Source organism: Bos grunniens, chromosome X (assembly GCF_055505025.1).
Source record: "Bos grunniens cultivar Pamir isolate PY7600 chromosome X, Bosgru_T2T1.0, whole genome shotgun sequence".
In the NCBI taxonomy this organism is placed as follows: Eukaryota; Metazoa; Chordata; class Mammalia; order Artiodactyla; family Bovidae; genus Bos; species Bos grunniens.
The window spans coordinates 84,274,229-84,283,739 of record NC_141194.1 but is presented as its reverse complement, the minus strand read 5'-3'; the positions used below and the strand labels follow the sequence as shown (position 1 = coordinate 84,283,739).

At 46.6% G+C, this 9,511-nt stretch overlaps 1 pseudogene across 1 annotated transcript; it reads right to left on the bottom strand.

Moving 5' to 3' along the window:
* Positions 1-244: 244 nt before the first annotated feature.
* LOC147340785 (protein FAM209 pseudogene) lies at positions 245-9,265 on the bottom strand (annotated as a pseudogene). The gene is made up of 3 exons (XR_015158683.1): positions 9,245-9,265; positions 7,611-7,690; positions 245-982 (listed from the first exon to the last, which is right to left on the bottom strand). The product of XR_015158683.1 is annotated as a protein FAM209 pseudogene (transcript).
* Positions 9,266-9,511: the final 246 nt, after the last annotated feature.

Here is a 9,511-nt window from a genome sequence, read left to right as displayed (position 1 = left end):
TGACCTAGCAATTTTGCTCCTAGATAGTTCAACAAATGATTTGAAAGCTAATGCCCACACAAAAACATGCACATGAGTTCTCCAGGCCAGAATACTGGAGTGGGTAGCCTTTCCCTTCTCCAGGGGATCTTCCCAAGCCAGGGATCGAACGCAGGTCTCTCAGTCTGGAAAACACTGCATGATACCAATTATACCACATTCTGGAAAAGGTAAAACTGTAGCGCGAATAAAAAATATCAGAGGCTTTTTTCCTTTTGCTTCAAAATACTTTTATTAGTTTGGATACAGTTTGTCAACACTCAACTATTATTCTTCTTTGATGCAAAAATCCACTTCATCGGGGGCTCGGGTGTCCCATACCTCATATATCGTAATGTTATTCCATCCGTCAGCAAGAACCTGGATATTGGGACATTGGCGTTGATCACCGGTTGCAGCAGTGAGTTTCAGACTCCGCACCCTGGACACAAGGTTCACCAGTGTCGTCTCGACCTGGGTTAAGGCACCGCACATAGAGTCTTTGTAGGGGGAAGCCCTTATCTTCTTTCTTCCTGGAGAGCCAGATGAACAGCCCTGACGGCCAGGAGGAGTGCCCGCGATACTTTTGTCATCGCCTCCAGGAAACTTCAGGATCACCAAAAACATGAGGAAGATTAACAGCCAGTGCGACTTGCTCCCAAACCAGCCTGGGACATGCTCTGGTTGATTCTGCCGAACGCGGAACTGCCTTCCACTGGGCACCATCCACGGCAGTTCTTCGGCTTCATCTCTCAGAACATAAAACACATAGGCAAAGACAAACGAGATAAACGTCGGCCAAAAAAATAACCATATTACAGAGCGCATCGTGAGCTGAGACCAAGTGGCTCCTGGTGTTCTGGTCTGCGCTGGCACCTGGAGACTGAGGACCAGGCAAGGCTGGGCCCTTGGTGACGTCACAGAGGGCCCCACCCCCACCAGAACCCATGTGGCCAGGGTATGACTTCAGGGCAGAGGGTAAGGCGGCCTGCAGGGGTCAACCGGGAGTAGGGCTTAAAGGGACATGGGGCCATTTCCAGTGGGCAATTGAAAAAGAGGCGAGTGACAGAGTGCCATCCCCATGCCAGTGTATTCTTTCTGAACCTGGTGTTCTACTGGGAGGGTGGGTCCATTTTCTATTTTTATTTTTCCATTTGTTGAATCCAGACACTGTGGTGAGCAGAGCAGAACCAGGGGCATGTGCCCCTGTGGAGCAGAAAGCCAAGTGGGAAAGAAAGATATTAAACCAGAGGCCACAAACTAGGAGCCACTGATGTTTTGTGCGGCCTACCACTGTCCTAAAAATGATTGTGCTCAGTGCTAAGTCCTGTCTGACTCTTTGCCACCCCCATGGACTGTAGCCTGCCAGGTTCCTCTGGAGAAGGAAAGTCAGGGGCATCACCAGTGATGCAGTAGGGGTGGGCAATGAGGTAGGTACTCTCTAAGATCCTTCCCAGATCAGAGGTTCTATGATCCTGCATGGCAATTTCCCAGAGGGCAGGGATGCACCTCCTGGGCAACAAGCAGTGGAACTGGCACATCTCTGGGGAGTTGCTGAGTTGGCAAAACTACACTATCTCTGATGCACGTGTGGATGAGCAAGTACTGGCTGCACTCCTCCTCCCCGTCTGTGCATGTCTAACCTCCACATGTGTTTGAAGGTGACCTTGCTCTGCAGGTATGGCTTGAGAGCTGTGTTCCTTCCTTCTCTAGGAAGACGACCCTTCTTTGTGCTGTGCGAGTTGACAGTCCGAATGCATGTGTATTGCTGCAGCACTTGGCACTTTGCCTTTCTGTCTGGGCCGGTTGTTTTCAGACTTGAGTGTGTATCAGGGTCACCTAGAGGGCTTGCAAAGTCCCATATTGCTGGATCTCAGTCCTCAGTCAGTCCTGGGGGGGACTTGAAGACTGCCACTTCTGCAGGTCTCTGGGCAACACTGAGAACCACCCTCCAGACAATGGCTTCACTCACAAAGACGTGGCTTCCCTCTGACTGCTGCGCACTGGACCTGAGGGGCCAGTGGAGTGGAGTGGCAGCAAGAGCACTGAACTGTAGCCTGAAGACCAGGGTTCTACACTGCACCCGCCCTCTTGCGAGCTGTGTGACCTTAGGCAAGCCTCAGCACCTCTCTGTGCCTGTAGCTGCCTCGCAGGCACAAGGACGCAATGAAGTTGGTGACTGCTACTCTGGATGTTTCTGCAATTCAGAGTTGGTCTGTCGCTCTTGTCCTGAGCCTAGTCTTCCCAATTGGGAAGCCAGATACCCCCACAGCACCCCACCCCCAAGCATCCAAGTGCCCACTTCTGTCCACAATCACTCCCAGCTGGAGTGGTCCGCTTGCTTGGGGGTCTCCTCCTACAGCCAGCCGTGTATGGAGCCCAAAGGGTGAAACTGGTGTCTCCCTCTTAGAGATCCACATCTACCACTTGGGGGTATGTGTGTCTTGCGTGTGCTATTTCAAACGCCTTTTAGCACAGAGATAAGGATACAGAATCCTAGAGCTAGTCTCCTGCCGGTGAACTCTGATGCTAACGACTTACTGTGTTACCATGGGCAAGTTAGTTAACATCTCTGAGCCTCACATACCCGACTTTAAAATGGAAAAACAGTACCTACTTCATGGGATAGCTGTGAGGACTAAATGAGATCATGTATGCCAGGCCTTTACTCCTGGCACATATTAAGTGCTTAACATGGTAGCTTTTGTTTCTCTAAATGAAGCTATTGGCCCTCTTTATAACACCAGACATTAAAAATACATTAAACAATGGAAACAATGACAGACTTTATTTTCTTGGGCTCCAAAATCACAGCAGATGTGACTGGAGATCAGCTCAGTTGCTCAGTCGTGTCCGACTCTTTGCCACCCCATGAATCGCAGCACGCCAGGCCTCCCTGTCCATCACCAAATCCCGGAGTTGACTGAGACTCACGACCATTGAGTCAGTGATGCCATCTAGCCATCTCATCCTCTATCGTCCCCTTCTCCTCCTGCCCCCAATCCCTCCCAGCATCAGTCTTTTCCAATGAGTCAACTCTTCGCATGAGGTGGCCAAACTACTGGAGTTTCAGCTTTAGCATCATTCCTTCCAAAGAAATCCCAGGGCTGATCTCCTTCAGAATGGACTGGTTGGATCTCCTTGCAGTCCAAGGGACTCTCAAGAGTCTTCTCCAACACCACAGTTCAAAAGCATCAATTTTTTGGCACTCAGCCTTCTTCACAGTCCAACTCTCACATCCATACATGACCACAGGAAAAACCATAGCCTTGACTAAACAAACCTTTGTTGGCAAAGTAATGTCTCTACTTTTGAATATGCGATCTAGGTTGGTCATAACTTTCCTTCCAAGGAGTAAGCGTCTTTCAATTTCATGGCTGCAGTCACCATCTGTAGTGATTTTGGAGCCCAGAAAAATAAAGTCTGCCACTGTTTCCACTGTTTCCCCATCTATTTCCCATGAAGTGGTGGGACTGGATGCCAAGATCTTCGTTTTCTGAATGTTGAGCTTTAAGCCAACTTTTTCATTCTCCACTTTCACTTTCATCAAGAGGCTTTTTAGTTCCTCTTCACTTTCTGCCTTAAGGGTGGTGTCATCTGCATATCTGAGGTTATTGATATTTCTCCTGGAAATCTTGATTCCAGCTTGTGTTTTTTCCAGTCCAGCATTTCTCATGATGTACTCTGCATAGAATTTAAATAAACAGGGTGACAATATACAGCGTTGACGAACTCCTTTTCCTATTTGGAACCAGTCTGTTGTTCCATGTCCAGTTCTAACTGTTGCTTCCTGACCTGCATACAAATTTCTCAAGAGGCAGATCAGGTGGTCTGGTATTCCCATCTCTTTCAGAATTTCCCACAGATTATTGTGATCCACAGAGTCAAAGGCTTTGGCATAGTCAATAAAGCAGAAATAGATGTTTTTCTGGACCTCTCTTGCTTTTTCTATGATCCAGCAGATGTTGGCAATTTGATCTTTGGTTCCTCTGCCTTTTCTAAAACCAGCTTGAACATCAGGAAGTTCACGGTTCACATATTGCTGAAGTCTGGCTTGGAGAATTTTGAGCATTACTTTACTAGCGTGTGAGATGAGTGCAATTGTGCAGTAGTTTGAGCATTCTTTGGCATTGCCTTTCTTTGGGATTGCAATAAAAACTGACTTTTTCCAGTTCTGTGGCCACTGCTGAGTTTTCCAAATTTGCTGGCATATTGAGTGCAACACTTTCACAGCATCATCTTTCAGGATTTGGAATAGCTCAACTGGAATTCCAACACCTCCACTAGCTTTGTTCGTAGTGATGCTTTCTAAGGCCCACTTGACTACACATTCCAGGATGTCTGGCTCTAGTGATCACACTCAGTGATCACACCATCGTGATTATCTTGGTCGTGAAGATCTTTTTTGTACAGTTCTTCTGTGTATTCTTGCCACCTCTTCTTAATATCTTCTGCTTCTGTTAGGTCCATACCATTTCTGTCCTTTATCGAGCTCATCTTTGCATGAAACGTTCCTTTGGTATCTCTGATTTTCTTGAAGAGATCCCTAGTCTTTCCCATTCTGTTGTTTTCCTCTATTTCTTTGCATTGATTCCTGAAGAAGGCTTTCTTATCTCTTCTTGCTATTCTTTGGAACTCTGCATTCAGATGCTTATATCTTTCCTTTTCTCCTTTGCTTTTTACTTATCTTCTTTTCACAGCTATTTGTAATGGCTCTCTCTCCCCAGAGAGCCATTTTGCTTTTTTGCATGTCTTTTCTATGGGAATCGTCTTGATCCCTGTTTCCTGTACAATGTCATGAACCTCATTCCATAGTTCATCAATCACTCTATCTATGAGATCTAGGCCCTTAATTCTATTTCTCACTGCCACTGTATAGTCATAAGGGATTTGATTTAGTTCATACCTGAATGGTCTAGTGGTTTTCCCTATTTTCTTCAATTTAAGTCTGAATTTGGCAATAAGGAGTTCATGGTCTGAGCCACAGTCAGTTCCTGGTCTTCTTTTTGCTGACTGTATAGAGCTTCTCCATCTTTGGCTGCAAAGAATATAATCAGTCTGATTTCGGTGTTGACCATCTGGTGATGTCCATGTATAGAGTCTTCTCTTGTGTTGTTGGAAGAGGGTGTTGGTTATGACCAGTGCATTTTCTTGGCAAAACTCTATTAGCCTTTGCCCTGCTTCATTCCGTATTCCAAGGCCAAATTTGCCTGTTACACCAGGTGTTTCTTAACTTCCTACTTTTGCATTCCAGTCCCCTATAATGTAAAGGACATCTTTTTTGGGTTTTAGTTCTAAAAGGTCTTGTAGGTCTTCATAGAACCGTTCAACTTCAGCTTCTTCAGCATTACTGGTTGGGGCATAGACTTGGATTACTGTAATATTGAATGATTTGCCTTGGAAACGAACAGAGATCATTCTGTTGTTTTTGAGATTGCATCCAAGTACTGCATTTTGGACTCTTTTGTTGACCATGATGGCCACTCCATTTCTTCTGAGGGATTCCTGCCTGCAATAGTAGATATAATGGTCATCTGAGTTAAATTCACCCATTACAGTCCATTTCAGTTCACTGATTCCTAGAATGTCGACATTCACTCTTGCCATCTCTTGTTTGACCACTTCCAATTTGCCTTGATTCATGGACCTGACATTCCAGGTTCCTATGCAATATTGCTCTTTACAGCATCGGCCCTTGCTTCTATCACCAGTCACATCCACAGCTGGGTATTCTTTTTGCTTTGGCTCCATCCCTTCATTCTTTCTGGAGTTCTTTCTCCACTGATCTCCAGTAGCATATTGGGCACCTACTGACCTGGGGAGTTTCTCTTTCAGTATCCTATCATTTTGCCTTTTCATACTGTTCATGGGATTCTCAAGGCAAGAATACTGAAGTGGTTTGCCATTCCCTTCTCCAGTGGACCACATTCTGTCAAATCTCTCCACCATGGCCCACCCATCTTGGGTTGCCCCACGGGCATGGCTTAGTTTCATTGAGTTAGACAAGGCTGTGGTCCTAGTGTGATTAGATTGACTAGTTTTCTGTGAGTATGGTTTCAGTGTGTTTGCCCTCTGATGCCTTCTTGCAACACCTACCGTCTTACTTGGGTTTCTCTTACCTTGGGCGTGGGGTATGTCTTCACAGCTGCTCTAGCAAAGCACAGCCATTGCTGCTTACCTTGGACGAGGATGTGACTGCAGCCTTGAAATTAAAAGATGCTTGCTTCTTGGAAGAAAAGCTATGACCAACCTAGACAGCATATTAAAAAGCAGAGACATTAGTATGCCAACAAAGGTCCGTCTAGTCAAAGCTATGGTTTTTTCAGTAGTCATGTATGGATGTGAGAGTTGGACTATAAAGAAAGCTGAGCACCAAAGAATTGATGCTTTTGGACTGTGATGTTGGAGAAGACTCTTGAGAGTCCCTTGGACTGCAAGGAGATCCAACCAGTCAATCCTAAAGGAAATCAGTCCTGAATATTCATTGGAAGGACTGATGTTGAAGCCAAAACTCCAATACTTTGGCCACCTAATGCAAGAAACTGACTCATTAGAAAAGACCCTGATGCTGGGAAAGATTGAAGGTGGGAGGAGAAGGGGATGACAGAGGATGAGATGGTTGCATGACATCACCAACTCAATGGACATGAGTTTGAGCAGGCTCTGGGATTTGGTGATGGACAGGGAAGCCTGATGTGCTGCAGTCCATGGGGTCACAAAGAATCAGACATGACTGAGAGACCGAACTGAACTGATTGCATTAGACATGCAGGGAAGCTGAAAACACTATGGCTACAGGTGTCTGACTTTCTTAATATCTCCTATGGTACATAATAAAAATGATAAAACACTATGGCTACAGGTGTCCGACTTTCTTAATACCTCCTATGGTACATAATAAAAATGATAATACCTATAGTAACACTAGGGCTTCCCAGGTGGCCCTAGTGGTAAAGAATCCACCTGCCAATGCAGGACACATAAGAGACTGGGACTTGACCCCTCAGGATTAGATCCCTGCATCAGGAAGATCTCCTGGAGACGGGAATGGCAACCTACTCCAGTATTCTTGTCTGAAGAATCCCTATGGACAGAGGATCCTGGCAGGCTACAGTCCATGCGGTCGCAAAGTGTCAGACACAACTGAGGCGACTTATCCACTGCAACACATGGATTCATGTACAAGTATTCTCAGTTCAGTTGAGTCACTGATAGTGGCTGGCATGGGGCAGAAGCTGCACTGGCTTGAAGGCTCCAGGTTGCAACAGACTAGATGCCACTCCTGTCACCCTTCTGACTTCCAGCTCTCCTAAGGGCAGTCTTTTCCAGGTTCATGTGATAATAGGCCATGGTCCTCTCCAGGACACTCTTCATCCCAACTAAATTGCCTTCTGGTACTTGGTGGCAATAGGATAGTATGAGTAGAAAACTGAAATAGTACCCAGTGGCAGGCGGGAATTGCCATTTACCCTTAAGGGTTCAGGGGATCCCTTTCCAGATTAGTGGATTTCTTTCTTGCCAGACTCCACACAGATGCCCTAGACAGGCAGAAAGAGGCCAAGGAGCTCTCCATTTGTCAAACATTCATTTACCAGTGCGAGTGCTGCTGTGGCAGGTCCACGGCTGCCTGAGCCAAGGATTTGATGGTGTAGAGAAGCAGTAAAGATGAAGCCTGAATACAGGGGGTCTCATGAGATCTGGTTCATCAGCTGTTTGAAAAGCTGTTGTGCAAGCTGCAGGCTGTCATCAGATGCAGGAACTGTCTGAAATAGCGGAGGGTTTTGGTCACCCTCCGAGATTTGATCGGGGTGTCAGTGACCTGGAAGTCTAACTCTGCATAGCCTTGGATCCCATGGGGCTTTGTCTGGGAAGTTGGGAATTAACAAAATTGAGAACGTTTCCATATGGTTACAGAACTGACACTGCAGAGAGTGTTCTGGCAGAATTAGGTGCTTAGTGTTGCAGTTGTATCTGACTCTTTGCGACCCCATGGACTGGGGCCCACCAGTCTCCTCTGTCCATGGAGTTCTCCAGGCAAGAATACTGGAGTGAGTTGCCGTTTCCTTCTCTAGGGGATCTTCCCAACCCAGGGATCGAACTCGAGTCTCCTGAATTGGCAGGCAGATTCTTTACCACTGAGCCACCAGAGTCAGAGTTGTTGATTTTTCTTTCTACAAAGACTATTCTTTGTATATATTCTTTGTATACCTTCTGGGGAGGTAGAGGATCTGGTGAAGCTTGGCAAAAACTCATGCTGGAATGTTTGTGGAGGCAAATGTGAGCAAAATCCTGAGATGTACAGGATGCAGTTGCCCTGAGGATGGTAGAAGTTTGGCTTTATAGTCAGAGGAAGTCAGGGATGAAGAAGCAGGGTGGAGCTGAGAGATAAAGTTTGCAAGTGACACGATATCTAGCCAGAACATTTGCATAATGCCACATGTGGACTTTTTCCTATACCTCATGGGAGAAATGATGCTTCAGTCCACCGGGTTCCTCTGTTCATGGGATTCTCCAGTCAAGAATACTGGAGTAGTTTGCCATTTCCTCCTACAGAGGATCTTCCTAACCCAGGCATTGAACCCGCATCTCCTGCTGCTCCTGCATTGCAAGCAGATTCTTTACCACTGAGCCACCGGGCAAGCCCCTTGCTATACCTCAGTGATCCTTATTTTTCTGAATCATAGAGTGGGGTTCACCCACACTGGGGCTGGCTTAAACCATGTGAATTGGCTGGGCAGGGTCCACAGAGTTTTCCAAAACCTTTTAGTCCATCAGAAATTTGGAAGTAGTTACCATATGTCCTGGGATGTGCCAGTGTCTGACACACTGTGACTGAGGGCATAGGGATGCTAGGTCTCTGTTGGCATCCAGAGCTGGATTCGGCTTGGTTAACCCTTTGCCAGCAGGACGGGCTGGTCTTCCTGATGGGCAGACTTGCTACATCTAGGGCACAAGAAAGTTCAACTTCAAAGACTGGAATTTCACATTCAGGAAATCTAGAAATGTCACTGGAAGTTCAGCAGAATCATTTACAGTTTAGTTTTGCTTTTGTTTTAAATTGCATATGAGGTAGACATCATAGTCTTTTGCATGCTTTCAGGTCTCTGAGGGTCCTAAGTGGGCCTGGACAACAAGCCCAACAGCTTGGGAACAGTGACTGTATTAGACTGGATTACAATTATGAAAGCCTTTGGCATGGCAGCCCCTCCTGGCCACGGGCACCTACAATGGCGCCATCTGGTGGCATATGCCGTGCCATGGGGAATGAGTTTGAACCTGCCACAGAGCTGTTTCAGCTTCCTGGAGGAGGGAAGATGGGCTCCTATGGCAACGGTGAGGAGGTGAGGCCTGGCCTTGTGGTGTGATGGTCAGCTCCACACCTGAGTTTCTATTCTGTTCTGCCTGCAGACTTGTTCCTTTCACAGCATCCCAGCACCCAGCATGAGCCCTAAGCACAGATACATCCATCTAGTTCCTGGGCCAGAGTCACACA